Here is a 22,219-nt window from a genome sequence, read left to right on the forward strand (position 1 = left end):
CACTGTGTTTTCATTTAATATTCTTGATATTAATACATTATTTCAATTGAATGTAATAATAGTAGATTTCTGTATGACAGGAGCAAATTTTCATTTAAAGTAAGACCATCCATTATAATCAGAGACAGGGTACTTGAACTGAAGATCACTACTCAGTTAAAATAAAAAATAATGAAAGTGTCATCTTTAATAGAAAATGTCATATGAATACATGACAAGTGGTGCATATTCAAAATGTTTTCTATAAGTCATGTATGCAATTTTAGATTTTAGAGCTTAAAAGCTCTTTACTGCATTTTAGTTGGCGTGGGACACTACACACTACATCTATATTTTTATTTTTATTTGAGTCCATAAAACTATGTAACTGAATGTTTTATTTGACAATAGACAACCACTGAAACAAATATGCATCAAATGCACAAAGAATAATTACAAATGGAAGTGGGCAGACAGAACATAAAGCTGCAACTGACTCTAAGGATTCCAGCAACATAGAAAATTTAGAAAGGACTTTGAGTTGTCTCTGAATATCAGTGTGACCCCTGAACTACATATCAAAACCTTGGACTTAGTTGGAAAACAACAATAAAAGAAAAAAATAAAGATTTGTCACCTCATTATTTGGTACAGCTTTGTACATTTAAAATTTCTCAAACAAGAAGGCTAGCATGGCATTTTATAACTGTATTATAGATAGAGTACACTTCAGAATAGAAAAGGTTTATAGAAAAATGAAAAATAGTACAAATACCTAGTCATCATAAGCCTGTGGTGAAACAAAAAAGGGTTAAAGAAAGGTTTTATTTTTGTCTGTTAATCATACTTATTTGTTTCTTGTTATAAAGAAGGACATAAATCACCAAGAATCATAGCAACATTTTTAAAATCTGGGTAATTTCCCACCTATATATATACATTTTTTCATATACATTTCAATGAATCTTCATCACTCAAGTGTCTGGAAGGCAAAAATTTATGGTCACACATGAAAAATTTTTGTAGCAGACTTAAAAATTGGTGCATCAGCTGTAAAATGAACCATCAGTCTCCAGACCAATGGAACACTGTATTGCCTTGGAAATTCTCTCTGCAATCTGCAGTACACCCTCATGTGTTATGCTGAACTGAGAAAGGAAGAAGGAAGGGTGGGATTTACTGTGAATGAATCCATATTCATCAAGAGGAAACTTCTTTGGAGAATTTTTGATGCAGAATAGGCCTAGGCTCACTGGCTTAGGCAGGTCTTAAATTGCTACAAAAGGCATTTCTCCACTCCCACAGACTAAAGAGGAAAACTAGGGAATTTATTCCCCCCAGCCTGCAGTCCAATTTTTGAACACTATATAGGATCTCACTTTATCTTGTGAAGAAATGCTATTTATGACTGTACATTTTAGGTTTTATGGGCTTGGACTATAAAACAGGTTCTGAAATGAAAAAAATAAATTAAAACTCAAAAAAGCAATACTTTCTGGCCCACTATCCTCTTGTGATTTTTGTGTCAGGGTGCACAGTAGAGTGAGGTATAAATGGTTTATCATTGGAACAACAACTAATTTTAAAAAATCCAGGGGAAGTTTTAGAATAAACCTATCAGAAATTACATACTAGTCACCAAAAATTAAATATTTAAAGAATCTGGTCTTAGTGAAAACTTTGGGCTTTACACATCATGAGGTACATAACACTGAGGAAGAGAGTTGTTCTTAAAACTGCCAAGACACTCAATGATTAACCTTAGGAATCTGTGGAAATATTGATATATTTAAATGCAGTGTGAAGGAGGATCCTATCCCTCTTAAGTGCACAAATACTATCTTCAGTATCCAAACATTTCACCAGTGACATTGTACTGTCCTAAACTGTCCCTGGCCCTCAGGCCCCTGTAGTTTCTTTGTTTCCATTGCAATCATGGATTGCATTTTTTTATGTTGTTTTTTTTTAAAAAAATTATTTTCTAATATCTCAGATATGTTGTATTTTCCATATAATCTTATTTTATTTTGGTAACTTGGTGGCTTCCTTGATGTTTAGCAGTACACAGCATATATATTGAAAAGGAATAATCTGTAGTCTAAATTGAGTGACTAGTCATTCTAGGTTGAAAAGTATGTTAAGAAACTTTGTTTCTTAACTGTTAGGAATAAAATATTTGAAAACTCTATTTTCAAAGTTTTTATATCTAACAGGTCATTATTGGATTGAACAAGAAGTTACAGTAGTGACTTCTTGTTCAATGTGTGTGTGTTCAACTTCTATGTGAACAGAAGTTACAGTAGTTTATTCAAGATCAAGATTCTTTGTCTTCACTTGAGCACAGGATGAAGTTCCTTTATTTTTGCATGTGCAATGAATACAGATAAAGGAGCTTCGATTTTTTGCTTTCTGCATCAGGTGCTTGATCCAAGGCCAGCTCAGTGGAAATGCTCCTATTGATTTCAGTGGCTTTGGATCAGACTTTAATTCTGTTGTGACTGGATTGAAAACCAATATATTTATCTCTCTGGAATTCTACTGACGTAGTGTCTTTTGAAAGATTTTGTTGAATTCTTTTCATGATGCAATTCAGGTAATTATTCAAATAATTTAACTTCCTACCTATTTAACATATTGTTATCAGCTGTCAAAATAATTAAATACTCAATATAAATTTAAGCACTTAAACTGACAAAAATGTCGCTGATAAGAATAACGGAAGAAACAGAAAATCAGGAAAAAAAATTTACAAGGATAATTCAAACCATTTCATCTGTAAATAATGAGAATTTAATGGGGTTGGTATTCAAAAAGGCTCTCACTTCTTACAGTACAAAGTATTCATTTTCCACATTAATTGTCTTTTTAGTAACATTTTTAGGACACTGAAAATAAAATATTTATGTGCATATAAGTAGTTTTCATGGCACTTTTTCTTTGGTCGTAGAAAAAACAGTTCACCTATGGACTTCTGAAAAGAAGATTACATGAAGTGTCTAATCTGTCAAAAAAAAAAAACAACTCAGGAGACTCATATCCTATAAACAATAAACTGGCTCTTTTAATTGAAAATATGAAGCTCTGAATTCTCATGATATAGAACATGACCTTAAGCTAAACTTTGTATAATACCAAGATCTAAAGTCAGCAAAGAAAAAGCAAATAATAAAGTGACATTATGGCATTGGTCTTCATTATTTGGACATTGTTCTTTCAGATCAAAATAGCACAACTCTTGTGAAAAAATTTACACTGATTAGTGATTAAATCCACAGGTAGCACCACCAGTGAAAGAACTGTTCTATCTGCCCTAGCCATCTACATTCATTGAGATTAATTATCCCCTGGAGGTACTGGGCTCTCTCCATTTACTATAGAAAAGTCTCAATAGATAAATTAAATGGTATGGTCAACTCTTAGAAAGATAAAATTAAGTAAATTGAGACCGACACTAGATACTGATTCATCTGTGTGAAGTATCTCCTAATAAGTTATTTAATAAGTAAAGGGAAAACAGTTACGTATACTTTGATGCAAGAAGCTGGAGCTGTATGTGCCTCTTTGTTACATATTTCTTTCACATGTTTATTCAATGCTTTCTACTTTGAAAGTGTTTCTTTAATAAGGAAATAATAAGGAAAAAATAGGGGGCGGGAAAGATGGGGAAAAAACCTGAGAGCAACAAAAAGACCAGGTATTATAGTGAGGAAGAAATTAGATAATTTAAGATTAAAAAAAAAGGAGAAAGATGATACTGTGCAAAACTGAAAAATTGATGGCAGACTGCTGATGCATGGCTCTGAGCAGCAATCTCAGTCACCTGTCTCTGCTGAAAAAGGTTTATTGCCAGCACATCCCTGAAAGCAGCAGTGGAGAGTGCCCCAAATGGGCACCCTTAAATGGGAGTTTGGTGTTCAAGTAAGATCACAAGATTTATTGAAGGAATTAAGGTAAATTAGGCAAGCGGAACACAAAAACCCCCAGAGTCCAGATAACTAAAGTTTTAAAGATCGTGAAAATATTTTGGATCTAGAAACCCACAAAGTCAAACATAAGGTTGAATTTTTTTTTTCCTGACATTTCAATAAACTTCAAAAATAATCTGGACATTATCATGAAAGACATAAGGGTCATTGCAATCAATATTTTTGTTTATGTCATCTAGAGACGTTCACAGTTAATAAAAAATATCAGCAAGGTTTATGTTGACAGATGGGGACTTATGTACTTACAGTCTGGAAAACTGCGTTGGTATGTGTCAGCCAGCAACAATGATTTCTATAAGTATTAAAGGGCTGAGTGGACCTGTCAAAAGTAAGAGAGTTTTACAAGTAGTGAAGAACAAAATTTTAGTTTTGTGTTGCTACAAGAAAACTTGTACAGGTCAGCAGTCAAAATATTTGAGAGCAATATGGGCTTAAAACAATTTTATCATAAAAGAATATAAAGCCTTGGGCTGGAAGAGACCTTAAAGTTCCAGCACCATGTCATAGCCATAATTCATCCCACTAGATCATGCTGCTCAGAGCTCCATCCAACCCAGCTTTGAACACCTCCAGGGACAGGAAATCCAGTTTTTCTGGGTAACCTGTTCCAGTGTCTCACCATCATCACAGTAAAGAATTCCTTTCTAATTAATTTAAACCTATAAGTTTAAAGCATTTTCCCCTTGTCATATCCTTACACATTGTCACTCCTTCTCTTTTTCATAAGCTTTAAGTACTGGAAGGCTGCAATGAGGTCGTCTCAGAGCCTTCTCTTCTCCCTGCTCAAATACCTCAGTTCTCTCAGCCTGCCTTCATAGAAGATGTGTCCCAGCCATCAGATCATCTTATTGGCCCTTTGGACTTGGTGCAACAGCTCCACATTTCTTGTACTGGGGACTCCAGACCTGGACACAGCACCCTTGGTGGTGTCTCACAAGGACAGGGAAGAGGAGGAGAATCAGCTTCCTCAGCCTACTGGCCTTGCTTCATCTGGTTCAGCCCAGGATGCAGTTGGCCTATTGGGCTGCGAGTGTTGGATCATGTCTGGATCATGTCTGGATTTTTGTCCAAGAGAACCTGCAACTCCTTCTCCACAGAGCTGCTCTCAAGGGGCTCTTGTCCCAGATTCTACACATGTCTGGGATTGCCCCAACCCTGGTGCATTTGGACTTGTGGGACCTCATGAGAGTCTTATAGACTCTCAGCCTCATGAGGGTCTTATGGACTCTCTGTTTGTGGCTGTTTCTCAGACATATTGTTGCCCAAGACAGGGAAGGAAGTGGAAATTTTTTCTATCTCAACACAACCTCAGTGCTCACAAAGACACATTTTGACCACATGTAATTTGCAAAATAGAAGCATATTCTTATTTGGGTTTGTGTGGCAAGGTTTGGGTAACCAGAGCTGGTGGTGGGTGAACAGGTGTGGTTTCTCTGAGAAACTACCAGGAGCTTTCCCTGTGTCTGACAGATCCAATGCCAGCTGTCTCCAAGATGAATCCACCTCTGTTCAAGGCTGAGTCCATCAGCTGCAGTCTGTGATACAGCCCATGCTGATTCCAGGCTGTGCCTCTGTAGCCCATGGAGGTCCATGGGAAGCAGAGATCCAACTGCAACCTGGGTGGAATCCTGTGCCAGAGCAGATAGATGTGCCCAAAGAAGGCTGAGATTTAATGGGAAGCCTGCACTGGAGCAGGGTTCTGAGAGGACCTGTGGACCCATGAAGAGAGGAGCCCATGCTGGAGAAGGTTTGTTGGCAGGATGCCACAAGGAATCCACACTGGAGCAGGCTCTTTTTGAAGGACTGCAGCCTGTGGAAGAGACCACCCCAGAGAAGTTAATGAAGCCCATGGGAAGGATTCACACTGGGGAAAGTCATGGAGGACTGTCTCCTGTTGGAGGGAACCTGGAGAATTGGAAAGCGTCCTCTCCCTCAGGAGGAAGCAGAGGCAGAAACAACGTGATGAACTGACTGTAATTCCCTGTAACTGTTCCCTGTAATCCCTGTAATTCCCTGTCCCTGCTTCACTGCTTGGGGAAGGAGTTAGATAGTCAAGAATAATGTTAGGCCAAGAAGGGACTAGCAGGGGCAAGGAGTGTTTAAGATTTGGTTCTACTTCTCATTATCCTACTCTGTGATATGATTTACAACAAATCCAAACAACTTTCCCAAGTGGAGTGTGATGGTAATCAGTGAGTGATCTCTTCATGTCCTTATCACAATCCATGAAATTTTCATCATATTGTTTTCTGTCCCTCTTGTTGAGAGGAGGGGGGGTGATAGGGTGGCTTTCATTGGTACCTGGCATCCAACCAAGGTCAAACCACCACAATATTATTTAAAAAATAAAAGAATAGATGTAACCAAAGGAAACCAGAATTTAATCTCTCATTTTATAGAGATCTTAATAAAAGACAGATGAAGAAGTTATATTGGTGGACAGCAAAAAATCAATGAGATCGTAATATTGTCTGATCAAGAGAGTTGAGAGTTATGCAAAAGAGAATTTCTGAAAAACAAACCAGCTACACCTTTCATTTGGAAACAATTCCTTAATGACTCTTGAAAGGTAATTATAGGGTGATAAATTTGTATTTTGTTGAAAATAAGGAGACACAGACACCACACCCTAAATGAACCCTGTTCTCTGACCTAACTATAGACATAAACAGTCTACAGTATGAAAATAGAATACATAGTTTCTGAAGGCAATTACAGAAACACATTCACAAAGCAAAATGTGTCAAAACCAGGTTGACACAGACAAACTTTCCCATCTGTCACAGCAAACACTTACAAATATTGAATAATTAACACACAAAATTGAAGCAATTTTGTTTCAGGAAGCTCCAGCTTACCAGCTATATGTACCTGCCTCTTACTTTGTCCTCATGAAAACTTGCTTATATCTTATATTTAGAAGATGAAGGGAATTGTCTACCTCATTATATAAATTAGCTACTGAAGCTACAGAGCCCAGACATACAACTAAACACCAATGTGTTTGGTGTCAGATGTGATTAAGTAAGGGATTCATCCCTCTGTGTTTAGATAATAGCTGAAGGAACTCATAGTTGCCTGGAGGTTATGGAAAATAAACTGCTCTGCTAATGCATGAGAAAGACCAAAAATGCTGTAAGAAGCCATCAGGGAAACTACATCTACAGAGAAAGGCAACAAAGAACACAGAGTGAGTCAAAGCACAGTTTTTAGTCAAAATGAAGTCTTAGTCTCATGTTTTTCTTTGTAGCTTGTGATAGCACAAGCCATTTAAATCCTTAGTTTGGCTTCAGAAAGCAGTTTTATCAATGTGTGGCTCCTGTGTATTGAGTATAAAATCATATCTGTTACACCCAAGGAAGTGAAAAGTATTGACTACCTAGAATTCTGCGTGGGTGGACTTACTGTCTCTTATACTAAGTACTAATACCCAATACTGACTGGTTTGACATTCTTAGTATAAAATTCTAGTATAAATTGAGTTTATTTAAAGCCAGGAAGACATATTATTACTTTTTTCCTTTGCTTTCTTTTCAAAGCTTTAAAAAAACCAGTAGCAATACATGATGAGTGAAAAAAAAACCAATAAAGAAATAGCACGTTTTAAAACTGCTGGAGTTAATATATGTTCACTTATGTTCTAAAACTGTTGAGTTTATATAAAATTTGTTTTCCTACTATTTACAGGTGTTTGAAGACCATTGACCTTAACCAGATGGTAAATGTCAATATTGTCAAAAGTGATTAAACAATTAAAAATATATTGAACATTTCTGCAATATACATCTGTTCAGTTGCATCTCATTTTCCTGCTTCTCCTTTAACTGTCCACACAGCTGACCTAATTTCCACTGAGTATATAAACAATTCACCTTCCTTAACTAATTTCTATGAACCCATTTTTCAGATTTTGTAGCATCAAAATTTTTCCCGGGTACCTATAAAGTTTAAGTCTTTCCAAAGAAGTTAATTCTTACCTCCAAACAAATGCAGCCCCTTTGCATGATTTTTCTACTTTCCGCCTGGGATGCGTTCTTGTGTAAAGAGAGAAAGTGGGAGGAGGGAAGACTGAGTTAAAAGGATGGCAGATTTATAGTTGCTTTCAATTAATTTTCATTTGTTTTAATTTTATTCTTTGGTGGATTACTTACCCTTTTAATGCAGTATCAGATCTCCTAACTTCAGATTTAATGGTTCTTCATGATCTAGAATAGCAATTTCTACATGTCATCACCCCCTACAGTAATTCCTAGAACTGTAGCTCTTTAAGTCAGAAGTGACCTTTATGATCAGTCAGTTTAGCATTCTAGATAATATGGCCCATATGATGTCAAATAACAAGGCATATCTCTACCTCAATAGCTCTTACTCCACAGAAAATAACAATGAATGGTCTGTTTTAACATGAACTGAATATCTGAGTTATCTGGGACTCACTTGGTAGTTCATTATTGGTTACCTTTTCTTTGGGTCATGATTCCTACACAGCGTTCAGCATCACAGAATTTATTGCTCTAACCTGTAAATTGTTGATGCAGGTGACTACTGTCTTTACTTGCAGAAGAAATTTGGGATAAAGGAATAATTAAGCATGGGAAAATTAAGTGCTTTTGTGAGCCTTGGCTTTTGGAAGATAAACCTTTGGGAAGATAAACTCTGACTCTCAGGCAGGAGAATTGAGACTAACACCTCAAAAATAGCATTCTTAGAATCCTGTCAGCTCTTTACTCAAGACCTGAGGAGTAGGAAGAAGTTTGAAACCCAAATGTGTGAATGAAACAATGATGTGTATAGAAGAGATATAGTTATGTTAGGAGCTGGGGAATATCTCTGAAGAAGGAAATAGCACAGGCAGCATAGCCTGAAACATAATCATAATGGAGTCACATAATGAAAATGAAAAGTGTTATAGACTAACATTTAGAATAAGAAAGGAGAAACGGTGAGAAAGCTAAGACTAAGATATACTATAGTACACTTGGCTTAAAGTGACACAACTGCTTGTGTCCTACATATGGGGACAGGAACATGAAGGATATAATAAATGCTACTGCAGTAGCACCTACAGCAAGTACATCCAGCATGTGAATGTTCAAACTCATGAGAGGCAAATACGGAAACAGGAGAGAAAGAATATAAAAAAACCAGTCCAAAAAGAGTGAAATTTACCAACAGATTTAAGACTCTAAAGTTTGTTTTTTTTTTTTAATCAAAGCCCAAGTAAGTTTGTCTTCCAATTCAAGAAGAAAACAAAATGGTCCAAACACCCTACCCATAACAATCACAGCACACTGGGAAAGTTAAGGAAACTATCACATGAAAAGGATGACTTTTATGACATGTAATGTTTGCTCTAATGGAAAGAGGAAAGGAAATTAGAGGGGCTGGAAAAAAATTTGAGGTACGAACAAAGAATTCTCAGACTCATTCATATATCATTCTTGGTGACTTCATCTCTGCCTATGATCAGTAAAACACTACAGAGATTGTGATAGCCTATTAAAATAAAATGGGTGATTTTTGAAGAAACTCTCCAAGTTTGTTTTTCTGAGGTTAGGCAGAAAGGCAGCTGGTGCTTTTATCAAAATATGCCACCCACAGTGAAACACTGTAGTATTTTCAGTATCTAGTCTTTATCATGGAAGTGGTACCAAATTCCACTGCACAATAGTCCGCCAGAAAGTAGAGGTGGTTTGCACAGGACAGCTGAGACAGTATTACATGTGATTTCTCTGTTTTCCCACCAAACTGGGTAAACAGATGTTCTTTCTTTCCAGTATTTGAGCAGATCACTGGAAAAGAAACATGAAATAAATGAAAGTAACACATCTTTTGAATCAATTGTGGATAGGTGCAAGTGTCTTTATGAACACTGGGGTTAGTGTTTATTTCCAAATTAAGATTTTACTAAGAAAAAATCTGGTTAGATGTTTCATCATCCATTTTAGGTAGGGAAGGAAGGGATGAGCAAAACATCTGGGGACATGGGGAACGTTGTACTGGTAAAAGATGAGAGATCTTCCTCTGTTCTCTGGCCTACTTACCTCTTTGCAATCAGGCATTCTGTTCCACACCTGCTATGACTTTGTGATACAATCCAGCTCCAACTCTTTTGCTAAGGTGAGGTTGCTTCCCTAATCCACCAGATCAGTATCTCTTTCTACAGGAGACAGGACTAGAAATGATCTTGGGTTATCAAGTCCAGGACCCTGCTATCATAGGGAACCACATAATCTAATCCCTTCCTTTAGTTTATCTAGTTCCATTTTAGCTAGTGTTTTGCTGCACTATTACTACCAAAATATGTTCTAGAACAAGGTTACTCCACTTAAAACTTTTGGTTATTTATATTACATGTATTTATTAGTTATATAAACTCATAACTGCATATTTTTGAAGATGGATAGAATTAGCAAATTGAGCTAATCCTAATACCCTTGAGCTAATCCTAATACCCTAATATCTTTACCCTATGATAAAGAATGACATACATACAATATGCAGCATGGTATCTGAAAAGCCCACAACAGAATAATAACTTCAGTGAGATATTCAAATTAAAATATGCTTCACAATCTCATTTTGAAAATCCATTTAATCCAGTCTTCTTGCAGGATATATTAGTCAGGAGTTTCTTTGGTATATAGTAGGCAGTGATGTGTTAAATATTGGAACTTCTATTCAGGTATAGAAAGAGTTTCAGTAAGGAGACTCATTTCAAGGTTCATTAGGAATATATTTTTGTTGTTGCAAATTACTTAACACTCTCTTTTTTTCAAACATTCGGTGAGGCTTTGGTTCAGCCAGTAAAATTTAGCTTTTCAAGCTGGAAAGGCAAAAGGAAATCTTTAGTATAACCACTGATGCAGAGAAATGTTAGCCCTATTCCCTTCCCTTCTCCCCAGGCTTTAGAGCTACTTATTTTTAACAATATCTAATGTTGAGTTCAGCTTGGAGACTGGATGGAAAAAAAAGCAGATATTGAGTACATCATGGTAGGGTGAAAAAGCCTATTTTAGTCAAAGTATGATGGCACTAGACTGTGAAAGTCTGAGTTACTCCATGACTCACTCTGAAGAATGGACAAGGGCTGTGCAGAAGGGCTTCACCAGTCATTTTCCAGTGCTGTGGCACACAATCAGTTTTTGATTACCCAGGTCAAGATTTCCTGAAGAGGAAAAGCTGTCACATTCAGAAATTATTTCCATAGATGCTAACCAAAGCAGGACTCAGTACTTCTCAGCCAAACTGTATTTTCCACATATTTGAAAAAAACACACTTTGAAATGTGTTCACAAGAAGAGGAGAAGGGCAGAAAATCTTCAGAAATGCTTTACTTTTATTTCATATTTCTCTAAAACTCATGGAAGACTTTAAAATCACAATTATTAAAAAACGTATCTTTTAGAACAGAGGGATAGAAAAAATCTTGTTGGTGCAATGCCAATATAATTTTCTGTGGTCATTCACTGAAGGTGTTCAGACTCCAAAGCTCAAATATTTAGAAAATTTAAAAAATGAAGACATTTTTGCATAAGATATGATGCCTGTTATTCCCAATTTTTATAATTTTCAGGGTTTTTTGAAAGCTAAACTGAAGTTCTTCCAGCAATATGTATTTTGGGGGGACTCTCCTGCCCATTTTTTCCTAAATAACTGGACTTAGTCAGGTGTCCACTGGATGTATCATAATGGGCTTCCATATATAAAAAGAATTATAAGTTTTTAATGGTCTGACTTTATTAAAAAATGCCTTCAAAACTACATACCAGTACTAAAAAAAAATTTATAGACTGATATGTGTGAAAAAATATTATTTAGTGATGGTAATGTTGTCAAGGAAGCACAGTTTTCATTCTCTTAGGCATAGCACTGGTTTGAGTAATGAAATGTTTAAAAGGCAGTATTAATGACACCTTCAAAAACTTGCTCTGTAGCTGTGCATTTAATGAACCTGCTCCTTAATCATTACATGATATGACTAAAATCTGAACAATTCACTGAAAAATTCTTAGTTTAGAGTAAGTATATTTAAAATTTTATCACTGTTCCAACATAGTAAGAAAAACAAGTTTTACTAGCTAATTAGTTCATGCAGCAATCATTAGGAGCCTTTCCTCTTTCTCACACAAACTCACCTCTCTATTATCAGTGTTGCTACATACAGAATCACTCTATTGCTTGATGGACTTATGTTCAGAAATCCTACTTGTTTAACTGAACAGGTGTGATCACTTCAGCATTTTTTCATCCTACTCATGAGTGTTATCTAAGTCTCTGTTTATCTGCATTGTATTGTATTCCTTGTATTTTGTATTATATTGTACAATATTGTATTGTATTATTATAGAGTTACATGTCACAGAAATTTTTTGCCTCGGCCTGGTACAATGTGCTGGTGAAAATCAAAATATGCAACTATAATTAAGGTAGAACATGTACAATATCTTATGATTTCATATTACATTAATGTTTCAGGCAATTAAATACTGTAGGCTTTTGTTCATTTCTACAAACATCAATATTTGAATTTTCTATAACTTCTTTTTTCTATAATTATATGTACTCCCAACTCTCACATATGTTTATCTTGAATCTTCTCATCGCAAGGATCTGATATTTAAAAATGTGGTTTTTTGGCTAACTTCTAAGACTTCAGAGATTCCACTAACACTTGATGTTTATAAACAACACCAATTCAACTGTCTTTGAATAACAGGCCATTTAATTAAAGCTAAAAATGGCATATTTTTCTGAAATCCTTATCAGGATGAATCAACTTTCAGGCAAAATCCATTAATAATTTCATGTTAGGATAATGCTTATAACAAGGATACAAGTATGAATTAATATGCAGTGGTAAGATAAGTATTCAAAGGGAATCTGTTGTCACCTGATAACCCACACCAGAAATTTGATGCATGGTAGAAACAAAAGAAATGGAGTAGAGCAGAGAGAAGCACAAGCAGACAGTAGGTAACATGTGAAAACTAACCCAATCCTACTTTTTCTTCTGAAGTGTTAATAAATAATCCTAAAATTAGTTTCTTGCATGAGTTTTACAAATTGCCCTTGTGGTAGCTTCATCCACATGTGGTGCTTATTCTATATTGCTTACATGGTAATGGAATAACCCACAATCAGTTGTTAGTCATCCTTATTGCACCACTGTGGCCTATTAGAGCTTTGTCACCAAACACTGGACAGTATGAGGATGTTATTTAGTCACTAAGAAAAAGTTCATGCTGCTTATTTAATTGACAGCTTAAAGCATAAATTTTGTGTAGTTGGCTGCTACATACATATAAAAGGCCAAACTTATATTTCATTTCACACGATTGCCTTTGAATTTATTGGTTTCCTTTGTTGTCCTTGGGGAACCACTTTGAATGCAAGAAACTGCAGTTATAATAGTTAGAAAGAAATCAGTGGTTACAGGGGAGGTGATCAAACAGTAAATAAAATAACCATTTGTAGCTGTTTTAGCAGTTTCCTTTATGTGTGCTTGGAATTGCATCTCAATAAAGCACAAGCTAAGATTTAAAAACACACAATTTCAAAGGTAACATGCAAAACAACTTGATAATTTTGCCAGATTCAACCCTGAGGGTACTGGCATGCTTCAAAATATCGCTTGGCTAGGTTTTTATTTCTGGCAAAAAATATCTTCCACGAAATTGTTCTGTTCTGCAGCATAGCAGCACTAATTTATAATCTGTGCTTCAGTAGCAAGAGGCTTTCTGTCCTTCCCTCTCCCATTTAACATTTATATTTACTTTATTTTCTCTTCACTTTTTCGTGTTCTCCCCCCACATTCTAGTTACTGTAGCAACTGCATTTTTTAGAAAAAACTATGAGAAAAATGGAGTTTAAACAAAGGACTGAAAAAGTAGCACCCGAAGTTTTTCTCTGTGTCTGCTGATGACCTATGGGATATAATAACACAATACTGAGCTCATATGCTATATTTTCTACTCAGAGATCTCTTGGTGCTTGCACAGAACACAAAGTGACTGATTTGATTTCATAGATGGAAGGGAAGGGTGGAAGCTGAAGTGAAAAAAAAATTCATACAAGGTATATTTAATATTAGCACAAAAAGAAAACAGGACTGTTCATTTTCATATGCTCTAGACCAAAGTGTCTTTGCATGTTATCTTTGCAGTTTTCCTTAAATCATATCAGTTACATACAGAATCCCCAACAGTTCAGCAGAACACTGCTAATCCACTACCAAGGGTGAAAGTTATGGTAAGGATAATCTGCCCACAAGGAGCTGGGGTTAGAGCCATAATTCAGTACATGTAGACTACTAAACATCCGAATTTGGCAATTATTTTTGGTCTTTTCAGCCTCACTGGATTAAAAGTGGGGATGGAGCAGCTGGTGACTTCTCACATACAGTTAATGTGTCATTCATTTCTTGAGTGTACCTTTGCTCCCTACCCACTGCATTGTCACACATGTTCACTCTTCATTGTCACATGCAATACCATCATCTATGATTTTTTTCAGGGTATTGTAATGAAAAATACAGCTCATCCTCAAGACCAAAGAAGTGATTGTGTGTAAAGTGCACATTACCTAATCTGTAGCAAGGAGGAATCTAGGGTCACATAGACATTTGCCTCTTCAAGGAAGCAGTAGAAGCAATTTATGCTCCTGAGCAGCATTTTCTTTCTTATCAGCACAGCTCTTGCTGTTCTCCCTTTTTTTTCACCCTTGTTACAGTTTATTTTACTGCTATTGTATTGCTTGAAAGAGAACTAGTGCACAATTTACACCAAAAAAAGTAAAAAGCAACAGCAATTTGAGCTGTTTCAGTAGATTAATTACTTTTTATAACCCATCTTATCTAATTACTACTCATCACTTATGGACTTGAAAATATTACAAATCCACTCATTCAGAATTTTGATCAGTTTCAGGTTTTCTCACAGTGCCGTATCTGTGATTCCTGATCTGATTTCTGATAGAGAAAAATCAAGCTTCCATTATTGACATAATTGTGTTTTCTTACTTGATTTTATTTGCTACCTTTTTTCAAATCTAAGGTATATCTTCCCCCTTATGTCATTCTATTAGAATTCTGCATAAAATGCTCTTCATTACTGCAGATAGCAAAGAATTATCTTCATATTACATGAGTTGTCACCTGGGAATTTTAGTATGATCTACTTTGGACATTCCAGGAAACAGCTTGCTCAATTCTTATCTCCCCTTGTTTTTGTTATTGACAGTACATCTGCAAACTGAAAAAGATTTCTGTCCTTTATTCTTGGATGCTTCTGGGCACTAGAAGGCTAAAGGCACTTGTTTACAAGGAAGTGAGAATAAGAGCACAAACCCATTTTGATAGATAATCCGGGTTACTCTGCAGACTTCCCTGTTGTTTTACTGATTCTTGAAAGAGAAAGACTAATTCAAGTTTATGCTCTGTGTATTTGCTCTGGTCTCTCCAGAATTTTTTACCCCCCTGCCAAGACTAAAAAAAAAATTTTGTCTTTCTATCTATCAGCACAGTTACAGTGAAGTAACCACCAACTAATCAATGTTATTGCTAAACTAATTTTTGTTTTAAACAAACATCACAATATTTTGTTGACACAACTAAATGATTTGAGTGTTATGCCATATATCTAGCATGCACCCTTGAGAGCAGGTAGAAGCTACAGCAGAAATCATGACATACGTGCCTCTGCATCAAATTAAATATTTTTCCCTTAATCCTTACACCAGCAGCTGTTAGACACTGTGGCTTACTGCATATAGACTATATAATGAGACAGATGCAGGCAGTTCAAGTTCCTCTGCTGAATGCTGAATGAAGCCCATCTCTCCAAGGCCACTAAGTCTTATTGCTGTTGAAATAGTCCTCCTCAAGCAAACAAATGCATTAATACATTTGGGATTCGGATTTCATAAAGATTCAAAACAGCACTGTGTTTTTTATTGCTAGGGAGACAAAAAATAAAGAGGCTTGGTAAATGAAATGCAGGAAACTTCCAAAGAATTTGGTGCAAAAATTATTTCTTTCTGGTATCCAAAAAGAAGCCAAATTAATCCTTTGCAATAACTACAGAGGTTCTTAGTAAGCCCAAAACTGGAGATGGCTATTGCCAACCATTGATACAATACCCTGGAAAAAGTAATTTACTGATTGTGCAAGTGAACAGACTGTCTGCATGTGGATCGTATAGCTAATTGACCCTTTGTATTGAGAGCAGACAATCTGTTTCAAGCTCCATTTTATTTATCTACTGTTCCATTGCATAGCAGGCTGCAAGGTTAAGGGCAATCCTTTCACGCTACCTGACAATGTGAAGACAGCTTTTCCATATTTGAACAATGAAATCCTGTTCAAAAGGCTACAGGACCACCAATTAAAATTCTCCAGTAAAAGTAATCTGAAAATATGATCTCTAACTGAGAACAGAAAGATCTGAAGCAGATCACTGCTTGAAGCAATGTGCTGATTACTTCCCACTGCAATGCATGCTGTTGGACTCGCGTGGTAAGGAGGTTTTGTTTGTGGTTGGGTTTTATGTATTAAAAAGATTATTCTAAATTGGAAGAATAATATTATTATGTGGGGGTTTTTGGTGTTTTTGGTTTTTTTTTTGAGCTGGGTGAAAGTTGGAGGACTATAACTGAAGTCGCTTGTGCTTGGAGGGCCAAATCCTCTGCCTGATGCATAGCCAAAGTGAACAAGTTGTTCAATAGAGTTTGAGGATGAATTGAAAATATTTCTATAGGCAAAAGTTTTCCTGTAAAACCAGAACTCTGCTGAGTCATATTTGTGGTATCTCCTGCAACTCTTGTGCTTGTACCTCAGATGTAAGAATTATCCTCATATGCTTATATACAAAACTATCAAAACCTTTTATTCTTCCCATCCCTTTTTCACATACTAATAAGACATAACGATAACAACTTCAAGTCTACCAAGTCAGCTTTTGCTCTTAAAATGTCCCACATGTAGAATTTTAACACTTATTTCAAAGATTCCACTTCACAGAAATCAATACCAAAACCATATATATATATACCTACTGTTGGTTATAGGGAATTTAAACATTCACTATTTCTGTACCTGCTACTAGTTTATACATTTTGTACTAAAATGGCACTTTCTTGCCTTGGATATAAAAAGTCCCATTCAAAGGAAGTCTCTTGCTTTACAATAAATATTAAGTGCATCCAAAACCTTGTTATGTTTGTGAGTTTTTTTTTAATAAAATGGATATATTAAAGCTAAATATAACCAAAACCAATTTAGATCTGAAGTGTGGTTGTGTAAGTATGAATTTTCAAATGCATACCTGAGTTTCTAGAGCATATTGTGAGATCTATCTATGTCTCCCAAAGTGAATATTCACACTACTGTATGAAGTGGAACAGGATGAGCAGAGCTGGTTTTGAAGAAATGTTTTATATGTATGCATCCCAAAAGTCATGTTTTCACACATGGAATATGCTATGAGGAGTAAGTATCTTTAAATTGCCAGTTTTGGTCCCAAATCTTAATTGGGAGGGACAATAAATAATTATTTCCATACTCTCCCAGCATTGAAGCTCTGATAGGGAAATATTTGTTATCTTCTTGTGTATTAAATAAGTAGAATCTGTTTTATTTTACAATATTAAAACTAGGATTAGTAATTGCTATTTCTAATCTCATAAGAAATGTAGTTAGGTTCTAACGTGCTTGCTGTAGGCATTTCAGTCCCTTTCAAGCATATCTAAACTTCAGTCCAGGAGCAGTGAATAGGCATTCGTGACATCATATCCAAACTCAAAGCTGCAATAAAAACCACAAAATACCTTCCCTGCTGCAACCAGCTGTCTTAGACCCCTCTGTCGTACCTGGCTTTTCCTGTGAATCAAGCAGATCCCAGAAGAGGACAAAAGCTGCTCTCCTTGTCTCCAGGGCTCCATTCCATGGTACTCTATCAAGCAGGTCCCTGAATAGGTCAAAGTCTGCTCTCCTGAAGTGTAGGGTAGAGAGCTTCCTGTGCACCCACCTCACTGCCCTATGGCCCTAGAACTCAACCACGTCATGGGCACTGCAGTCAAGGCTGCCAACATAATGGTACTCTTAATAACACTCAGGTGTCAAACTTTAGTATGCCTTGCCAGTATCCTTTTGCCTCTTGTGAAAACATGGATGAATAAACTGTTTTTTCAGCATTTTCTTCTCTTGCTACATGTCCATTTGGTTTAGTGAGATTGTGCTACAGTGAAGGACATTTTTACCGATGATATCACAATTCAGATTTAATTTCTGGACCAGAAGTTACAGTCCTAATAGTAATATAATCATAATTACTGTACTAAGTACTCTGAGCTAGGTTTTTGAGAAATCTCAATGTACAAAGAACCTACACCACCCCCTTTTTTCTGACCCTAGCAACAATTACAATCAAACCAAGACAGAAAGAATGCTACACAGTTTGGACCAAACTGATGCTTTAAACTATTAACAGTTTAAAGTTCCCTAATATATTTTTTAAAGTCAATTTGATTTCCCACCTTTATTTTGTGCAGGGGTCCATGAGTCAAGATGAGGTTCTGCAGCTACAGCATACAGTATTTTTATGACCACAAAAGGTATTTTGCTAGTGGCATCCTGAGCAGCATCAAAAGCAGCTTGGCCAGCTGGCCTGGGGAGGTGATTCTATCACTCAAGTCAGAGATCTAGATTGCCTTGTGAGATCCCACCAGGAGTGCTGCACCCAGCTCTGTGCTCCTCAAAATAAGAAGGCATGAAACCAATGGAGCAAGTCCAGAGAAGGGCTGTGAAGGTCACTGCAACACCTCCCCACCAGAGACAGGCTGAGAAGGTTCAACCTGGAGAACAGAAGGTTGTGTGGAGGCCACCTGCCTGCAGTTGCAAAGTAGTGAATGAATTACTTCTTTTATTTTATTTCCACATGCAGCTTTTGCTCCACCTATTAAAGCGCCTTTATCTGCACACAGGAATTCTCACTTTTTCCTTTCTGATTCTCTCCCCTGATCCCACTGCAGGGGAAGGAGCATCTGTGGGAGGCTGATTTGCCAGCTGGCGTTAGCCCACAACAAAAGTCAGTACGCTTATGATGGATGCATATTCCACAAATGGAGTAAGCTATTTTTTTTTCTTTTCATGGGTTAAATTCCATTGCACTTCTCAGTACAGAGCTCATGTAAGAACATCACAGTTCTGCAGAAGTAGGCCTCTTAGTTAATTCTTAGCTGTTTGAAGAAGCACCAGATTTCCAACACCATTGTGCAAGACTTATTCTTCCTTTAAGATCTATTAGTAGACTCAGTTGCACTAAGTTCTCACCTTGTAAATGACTATATTTTTGTAAGTAAACATATGAGGCTGGCTAGCTGTTGTGTATTAATTTAGCTACATAAAGCAGAGTTAAAGTGTTTATTACCTCTGGAAAGAGAGAGAAAAGTGGCAAATGGGATCTATTGTATCCTTTGTATGGTTTATGCTTTGCATTTTCTTGGTAATAATTCAGTTCTGGCCGTTTAAAACTCAGTAATTATTTCTTAGATTTTTACAATTAACACAGGGACTGCACTACCCATATACACTTGAAATTAATCATATAAGTTGCACCCTTGTATTTTAAATATTGAAAAAGTATCAATGAATATATTATTTTATTGCAGCCTTGTTTTGTCTTCCCTTTTATGCAAATCATAAAAGTAAAAAGTGAAGCAACAGCTAATTCAGGCAGATCCTACTTAATCTACTCAAAGGCACGATTGCTAGAACAGGAATTGAAGAATTCCTACATTAATCTAGTATTGGGTAAATGATCTCATACAGACAGCTGGCATTGCAAAACACTGAAGAAAGACAAAACCAACAATTCACAGAAGTTAAATACCTGGGCTGAATCATAAAGAGGGGTAAAACCACCCACCAAACACTCTTCAATAATCTGAAAGAGTGGGAGGAACGCTTTTAAGGGTCATAAGGAGAATGACTGTATTAGAAAATATTGGAATGACATTTTGAAATGAAAATTTAGGATTAAAGTAGGAAGAATCACCTTCCAATGAAAAAGCATTACTGAGCTGTCATCTCTCACTTTTTGATACTGAAGCAGGATGAAGGAGATCTGAATGCAAAGGGATGAGAGAGGAGGAACCATAAAACTATATATCAGAAGCCTGAGGGTCCTAGGTTCTGTCTTGATTTGCAATCCTTTGAATTAAAACCTGTAGGGACGTACAATGTTTGTGGAATAGAGGAAACTGTTTTTCATTCAGAAATTAATAACTCATTCCACTACAGCACAATAAGGCTGTAGCTTTCTGGAGTTCTAGACAGCTTCATTCTAGAGGTAAAGCTCAGGAGAACTCTACAAGTAAGCATGAAATAACCAAAAATAAAACCCCAATTCATTTAAGAGATTCTTTCCATTTGATAGAAACCTGATAGACTTATTTTGAATTTTTACTCCAAAACAGAGAAATAGATCTCATTTAAATCATTGACTACCTGTTTACATTACATGTAGATTTATAGATTTTTTTTCTGGTTCTTTTTACAGGTTGTTTACAAGCCATTCATGTCTTGTTTACATTAAATTCTTAGGAATTTAAATAAAATTATTTTAACTCTAACATTCTTAAATTTAGATTTCCTTATATTCTTAAAAAACTCACAAAATCAAATTTGAAGAGGCTTAAAACTCAAGACACTGATTCTGTGATGTTCAAAAGATAAAGAACCAAAATTGTTACTGTTTTCCCTCTATTTTAATTTGTGCATATAAAGAATAAATATATTTTCAAACTATGTAATAAATTAATGAACAATTTCCAAATATGACAGCTAATATCACCCTATTTCAAGTTCCTGGATAATTTCTTTGTTCTTCACAGAAATTCTCTTAATCACAAAACTAAATTCTGCTTTTCCCCCAAATTGTTTCCTTTTTCCAACCATCAGAGAGCTACTATTACTTTACTTTCTTCCTCTTCCCTGACAATTGCACTAAACATCAATCAACCTTGTGCATTGTGGTTTTCCACAGATGTTGTGGCCTGGTTTTTTGTGGAAAAATTCACCTGAGCTGCATAAGTTGGCACACTGATCCAGAGGTATTTATATATTAGATTTTCAAAATGTCAGTCATCATCCCTCTGAACCTGATGATATCCTGAGGCCCACCCTAATCTGCAGTTGTGATCAACTGGAGGATCAGAAAGGCCTCATATTTTCTACTTGAAAATATTTAGAACTATTGAGGCATGCTAGACGTAGTTCCAATACTGCTTACATTTCAATTATTTTTAATGCATGCTGTGATACCCCTTGAATAATTCATGGCTCCAAAAAATTAGAGAGGCACAGATTACTGTCAATCTGTCTGCATGCTTCACTGCTCTTCAAGACAAAACATAGTAGTTCCTGATTCTATATCCTATCCTGATTTTTTCCTTTGATTACAAGGGAAAATATTTAATTTATGTTGCTGAAAATGACATCAGAATCAAACTCATAATTTGTAGGGTATAACAACATATGAGAAGGGAAATATTAATCCCTAGTGTTGACATGACTGAACCTCTTTTGGATTAAGTGAAAATTTCACAAAAACAATTTTATAACCTGTATTCGTCACAAAATATTCATGAATTTTTATAAGGATATGAACAGAGATTACTTCTGAGGAGGTTGTGGCCAAATCACCCATGTACAGTAAAAAACTGAATAACAAGGAAGTGGATATTACTTGAACATGTTTAAGGAGTATTACTACCTTATAAAAGCACATTTTTTGCAAGAAGGGGAGGAAAGAACAGCTCATACTCTTAAAGACTAATAACTGGGCCTAATCAGGGTTAGCTTAAATCCCACTGTTGCCCCTTGAAAAAGAAACAAACTGCAAAACTGGTGTCAGTATGAAGAGGTGTCAGCTCAGTGGAGGAGTTTAGAGTGGTTGAATCCTGTCTGTTGGTATGGGAAAGAGATGAAGTCTTCACTGCTTCTCCTTAAATACTCATCTCAAATATATTGTTCTTGCTCACATATACAATATTCTCTGTAGTAAGGACACCATTTCTTGTCATTCAGAACATCAGGTCTAAAAAGCATGAGTTGCCTTTTTCAGGATGTCCCAAGGACTGAGCATATGCATGTCATGGAATGGGAGGATTAACAAAAAGTTTCTTATAGCAGTCTTATAGAGAGCTTCAGGTTTCCAAAATTGTTCCAGGGGATGATTATCATCTCAGAGAATTTC

This window comes from Serinus canaria, chromosome 5 (assembly GCF_022539315.1).
Source record: "Serinus canaria isolate serCan28SL12 chromosome 5, serCan2020, whole genome shotgun sequence".
Lineage (NCBI taxonomy): Eukaryota > Metazoa > Chordata > Aves > Passeriformes > Fringillidae > Serinus > Serinus canaria.